Source organism: Dermacentor andersoni, chromosome 7 (assembly GCF_023375885.2).
Source record: "Dermacentor andersoni chromosome 7, qqDerAnde1_hic_scaffold, whole genome shotgun sequence".
Classification (NCBI taxonomy): Eukaryota; Metazoa; Arthropoda; class Arachnida; order Ixodida; family Ixodidae; genus Dermacentor; species Dermacentor andersoni.
In genome coordinates, this window is record NC_092820.1 from 122695838 (window position 1) to 122702863 (window position 7026).

General features: G+C 42.6%; 1 non-coding gene across 1 annotated transcript; it reads left to right on the forward strand.

The window, feature by feature from the left end:
• The first annotated feature begins 4071 nt into the window (after nucleotides 1-4071).
• On the forward strand, nucleotides 4072-4260 carry LOC126534994 (U2 spliceosomal RNA). The gene has a single exon (XR_007600446.1). It is a non-coding gene; the product is annotated as a U2 spliceosomal RNA (small nuclear RNA).
• The last annotated feature ends 2766 nt before the right edge of the window (nucleotides 4261-7026 follow it).

Consider the following 7026-nt stretch of genomic DNA (forward strand, 5'->3'; position numbering starts at 1 on the left):
GCAGGGCACTTTACATACAGGTTCCTACCAGCCCGTCCTTTAAAACAAACCTTCCTTTATGATTTTCGATCACTAATGGTGCCGTTCTACGGCAACACAGCACAGCTAACAATGATTAAGAATAGCCGAACAGAGGCTATCCATCTCCCCTAGGGATTTATCACAGGGCCGTCGCGCCCACTTTAACTGGCCTATCTTTTATAACCATCGGCGCGATACATGCGCACGCCCACATGCACTGCTCTGTCGAAAAAGTGGCATTTCTTCTATTACACCGACGAACTGTTATTAATACAAGGTCACCAATTTCGATGATGCAAACTAAGATGCAAACTCTCCTGTGCCATACTATACATCCGCTGTCGCTCTTATTTTCTTTTCTGACGTGTATTGACACCGCAGACAAATGCTAAACAATTATGCACAACGAGCATCCGTTAAATGGGGAGGGACATCTTCCAGTCTTTCTTCAAATGCTCTTTTCCTTTCTTTTGCTCTTGTCCCTGCACCAAAGATATGTCCAAACTCAACGTTATGTCATTTAATGTACGGGGATTCCGAGATGCGGACAAAAAAAAAAAGAGAGAGAATTCATTTCTGTAAGCAAAACCAAATAGACATCCTGTGCATACAAGAAACAAATTTCAGAGCACCAAATGATGTAATAGAGTTTAAAAATAGATTCGGACTAGACGCCTTCTTCTCATTAACAGATGCTCGTTCACGAGGTACAGGCATAGTTTTTCGTTCAACTAAATACAGAGAAAGTGCACACTACACTTGTGACACTGAGGGGAGAATAACAGCGGTGGACATTTTTATGGGTGGAAAAAGAGTAAGAATTATTAACGTATACGCATCCGTAACGAGAAGTCTCACAACCAAATTCTTTAAAAAATTAAGATCATATTTATTAGAACACAGGCAGTACATCATTCTTGGAGACTTTAATTGCGTTCCAGAAAAAACACGGGACATAAGAGGACCAGGGCAAGGGGCGTCTAATACCACGCAAAAGAGTTGAGAAAGATACTAATACAGCACAGATTGTCAGATACATGGATTCTAAAACATACAGACAGATTCGAACCGACAAGAACATCACGACACAGAGCCAGCAGAATAGATAGAATTTATATAGCCCATCTCTTTAGACAGCAACTAGAAAACTGCCGAATACACACATTGCCACCAGAACTCTTAGACAGCAGTGATCACAAACCGGTATCGGCCACAATTAAAGGCAGCCCAGGAAGATTAAGGAATCAGAACACCTGGAGAATGAACGCTGCCCTTTTATATGACACACAAAGGCAGGAGGAAATTAAAAGAGAAATACAACGCACACTGCAGGAACAAAACCAACACCATACTAAAGATTGGGACGAAATAAAGGAAGAATGGAAAGAGATCCTAAAAACTGCCGGACGAAATCGATGCAATCGCATAACAGAAACTCTTACAGAAATATTAAGAAGAATCAGAATAATTGAAAAACGGGGTGAACTAACTTTTACAACCCAAGAATACTTAGAGGTGATGAAGACAAAATACGACCAAACAATACGAGAAGCATCGCAAGCAATGCAGAAAGCCACACGACTAAAACTCTCAGGAAATGGAGATACAGACACACTATATGCTCACGATACTTCATTAAGACCTCCCAAACAAAACCGAATAACTGAGAATAAAAGAAATGATGGCACAAGCACGACAGACGCACAAGAAATCAAAGGAATAAAGGAATAATAACAGAACATTTCAGGATAATTTGTCAAACCGAACACCACAAGCCTAGCAACTACAGAGGTATAACAAACGCCTTTTGCGACACAATAGAAAACCATAACATAGACAGAGAAGAACTCTGTGCACCCACAACCAAACAAGAATTAAAAACAGTAATTAAATCAATGAAACATACAACAGCTCCTGGACCCGATGGTTTGATAACCGGCTTTTACCATAATTTTTTCGAAGAAATAGCTGAAACTCTCTTACAGATGTTAAATAATTTCGTTAACAACAAACAGAAACCAGCATCATTTAATACAGGACATATAACACTTAAACTCAAGGAGGTGCACACACCACAGATCCCGGAATGTGGAGATCTATAACATTATTAAACAGAGACTATAAGATACTTACTACAGTACTTTCGAAACGACATTATTCTTCCGGAATTAATTTCGCCCTACCAAATAGCTTCAGTCCCAGGCAGATCCATATTTGCAACCCTAACATTAACAAGAGACGTATTTGGATATATGCAAAACAAACAACTTCAAGGTTTCTATATTACAATAGATCAATCTAAGGCTTTTGACCGCGTGGAACACGACTACCTCATGAAGACTTTAGAAGCTTTCGGCATACCCAAATATTTTATAGACTATATAAAGACACTATACACAGATGCGAAAAGCAAAATAATAATAAACGGAGAACTCACACCAGCAGTCTCCATAACAAGGGATGTGAGACAAGGGTGCGCCTTGTCAGCCCCTTTATTAGTTTTGTCCTTAGATCCCCTTTTAAGAAAAGTAGCTAATTCAAAGAAAATTAGAGGTTTTCCCATGACAGGGCAAGAGACGGTCAAAATAGCCGCTTACGCAGACGACATAGCATTATTTATCAGAGACACCAGCAGCTTATGCACATTCGAACAATCTTTCTTTGAATGTTCACAGATATCAGGTGCCCAATTAAATGTAACAAAAACTAATTCCCTGCATTTCGGTTCCCCGACAGGAAAATTGCCAGCACACATCCAACTTTTAGACACGATTAAAGTGCTTGGAATAAATTTCAATTCAAACGGAATAGCTCTCAAAACCTGGACGGAAGCGATAAAGAAATCCGAAAAACTTATCACAGAAGCAGAAAGATATGATCTGTCTCTTAAGGGGCGTATCGAAATCATTAAGACTAGAGCGTGCGCATATGCATTTTATGTAGCTAAAGTAGCCACAATGCCATAACAGACATTATCCAAATTAACCAAAATGATGTCGAAGTATTTATGGAATAAAAAAAAAAGCCCACCGATCAAAAGACCCATTCTTGAACTACCCGAAAGCAGAGGAGGACTAAGCTAACCGAACATTTTCATAATATCCCGTCTAATCAGTACAAAAACCACACAAACAATAGCAGACAACAACACGTATCTCGGAAGAAATCTAATATACTGGTTAAGTACTCTGACGCAAACTTTCTTTCCAGATACACACCACGGACCGACCGCACAACAACCACTACCATTTTATCGAACAGTCACGGGAGTCAAAAGAACAATAATACAAGAAACACCAGAACTAGATCTAATGAAAACACCAGTTAAAACATTCGGCGACGAATTCGCCATTCGTGAACTAACAACAGCAGAAAACGAACAAACAAAGAAAGAAAAATGGGCACACATAGCGAAAATGAAAACATCAACAGAAGTTAAAGAATTTGAGTGGCGCAGGAAACGGAACATCTTACCGACACGACAAGGACTGGCAGCCTGGGGTCACATGATAAGTGCCCCAACTGCAAAGACACAGAAACATTAGAACATGCACTTTTCAAATGCCACGCAGCGCAAGCTACATGGAAACTTGATAAGAAACTCTTACACGTAGATATAAAAAAAAATCCCCAAGACAAACACGAATACAAAGGTTAATAAGAATTATGTTAATGATATATATATGGAATCGAAGAAGTCTCGCCGAAGCATCGCGGCGACCTGTAAGGGTGACATTTCCAAACCTAAGGAAAACGAGAATACACGTGTGGAAAGAGCTAAATGCTCAAACAACCACAGAGAACAAAGATTTTTGAGAAAGTGGCACAGCCGTTTTATTTTTGAAAGAAAAGGACAACTTGAGACGAAAATTGTCCCATTATAAAAAAAAAAAAAACTCATGTTGTATATATTGAATGTGTAATCACATCTCCATCCACGTCATCAATGCGTCCTATGGAAAAAAGACTATCTTGCATGACTAAACATTATATAACGACTACATACCATGTGATGATGTAAACACGGTACATCAGTGTCTTGTTGTTACATGAGCTTTTGTCAAATAAAATTTCCTTTGTGTAGGATCTGTTCTTATCAGTTAAATATCTGATACGGGTCCTATTTGGACCCAAGATTTTAAACTTATTTTTGGAATGGGGCGGAGTGCTTGAAGCTTGCTTCACCTCCGCCACGGGTTGGCCCGGTATTGCACTGCCTCCGGGATCGGCCCACTCACCCCTACGGGGGTGAGTAGAGCTTATTCAATGTAATACCAGGCTCAAATAAGATTACACACACCGTAAGGTATCTGTACTGGTGTGCAAGCCGTAAATTAAGATTACATTTGCCCCCCCCCCCCCCCCCCCCGTAATTTTTAAAAAGTTCAGCCACGACAGAGCTATGCGGTAAAGCCACCTTCAATTTCTGGAGGGGGCAGGCTCTATTTGTACCTCGAACCTCGAACAGTTAAACCTACGTTCTCGTTTTTTGTAGCGCTATGTATCTTAAACATTTGCGCGATCACCATTAATGTGCTTGGCTTTCGTAACGTCCAAAAGCGGGAATTCGTCGGCTTGCGACCTCGTCTTCCTGCAAGACACCAACTTTTTTAAAGTTAAGCGACGCCTTGAAGTTTAAATCCGCTTTTAATGCTGATTGCTTCTTTTCGAACGCCACCACGCGTTCGAGCGGCGTTGGAGCGCTTGTTTTTAACCGCAATCTGTAGCGCGACCGTCACGTGACCTTCGACGCGCTCGGACGCGTGTTGGCGTTCGACTTCACATTTCACTCTGTACACATCCGATTATTGTGTACTCATGGTCCGGCAGAATCTGCAAATTCCAAACTCTTTTTCAAAACATTGGATGTATACTTTCTAGATTTGCGTGCCTTAATTCTTGTTTTGGTCGATTTCAACTGTGTACTCGATTCGGATGGAGACGTCCTGGGCCCTGGCAGGGGCAGGCCAAACGGCAACGCTATAGGGAGCTAGGTCGTCTGGTGCAGAAGTTTGCGCTCCTTGACGCGTACGAACTGATTCACGCTAGCACGTACGTTTGGACGTGGCGTCGCGGGGCATCGTCGAGTAGGTTGGACCGTGGCACAAAGGACTCTTTCCATGGGCGCTTCCCGAGCGTCCTCTCATCTCCCACTGAATGCACTGCAGCGCGTTGCCAGCCGATCGTGTGAAACGCTCCTTGCTCCGCCATCCAGTGGCGAGACATTTTGGACGAGATCGAGGGAACGCTGGACGCATCGAAGCGTGAGTCGGCCCCTGGCCCGAACGGTCTTACTGTGGTGTTCTATTCGGTGTGCTGAAATGCCGTTGGACCATTGCTGACGCGAGTTATGGCACGTTGCTTTGAATATCGCACCTTGCCGCTTTCCTTCGGTAAGGCCGTATTACACTGATTCCCAAGAAGAAACCCACGTCAAGGGGCCCCGACGATTGGCGTCCCATCACTTTTCTGAGCGTTGATTATAATATCTTAGCCTGTGTAATTGTTCGCGGACTTAGCAATATCCTGCCGTCGCTTATTGCGTGCCGCCAAGGCGTGCTAGGTATCGGGCCGCGAAATTTATACTCACTCGTTTGTCGCACGTGACATAATACAGCACACGATCGGCCGCCGTAGTCAAGGTCTGTTAGTCTCTCCGGACCAGGAAAAAGCCTTCGATTTCATGGAACACGAATACATATTTGGCACATTAGACGCTTTCGGTTTCGCCCCCAAGTTTTATTCATCTGATCAGAGCGATGTGCACCAATGTAGAAAGCACATTGTTTCCAGACTCTCGCGAAAGTAGGCCCTTCTCTTTCCGAGATCGGTCTGTCAGGGCTGCCCTCTATCTCCAGTTCTGTTTATTTTATCCCTGGAACAATACTTAATAGCCTCAGAATGTCATCCTCACATTAGAGGCCTGCCGATATACCTGGTAGCTAATTGGTTAAAGTAACGGCATATGTGGGTTGACTGAGCCCACAGGGGCATGCGCGTCTCGTTATTTTCGTCTTCCCGGCCGTTCACGTCTGGGTTTAGTTTGGTTTGGTTTGGAGCCTGTAGATATAGCACAACCCACTACGGGGGATTGGCCATGAATCGGGCGGCAGTGGGTTCGAAAAGAATAAATGCCTAAATAGGATTCTTTTTTTACTGAAAATGTGATATTAAATTAATTCTAATCGTTAATAATAATTTTCATGCTATAGTTTCTTAAAATTAGAAGTTAATATATTTTTTTGGTTTCTTGTTTTGGAAAATAAAACAGTAAAATTAGCATGGAAGTCTCCTTGTTTCCATTATAAAATTATATATGGCATCACATACGTTCCTATTACAGTGTCCTAGTGCCGACGCCCCCAGAGACAGAATGATAGGTAGCGTGATGGCTAATCCAAGTTGGCGGAAGGGACCTTCTAGAAGTCGTTTTCTATGCACTTTGAACCTACGACACTCAATAAAAAAAATGATCCATAGTTTCGGGTTCATTGCAGTAAAAACATTTAGGAGAAGGTGCCAAACCAGACCTATGGGAATAGAAATTAAGCCGTGGTATTCGGCAACGCAGACGCTTAAATGAAACTTCAAATTTTCTTGTTGCACACCATACGCTGTGCCAAGGAAATCTAAGGTGCTGAAAATCAGCGTTATCTAATGCACATCATTTGGCATGTTCTTCTTGGATGGAAAATTTTTTAAATCTTGCAGAAGTGACGTATGCCGAAGGTTTTAATATCCTCAGTACCGGGCCTTTAAGAGATGCCGCTGCTAGTGCGTCTGCTGACTCGTTTAAAGTGAGCCCCACGTGCCCTGGCACCCATACCAGGTGGATGAGGCGTAGATGTTGGGGAACCAGTGAATGAAATTCTCGGACTGGGCATTCGCGCTTGCCCTGTCCCCTTAAGCGTTTCATTAACATTTTAGGGCGTCGCAGTTTCAATTGTCTCTGCACGTGTATATCGATCGACGATGTCTCATTTCCTTCACAGACACCATGGATGT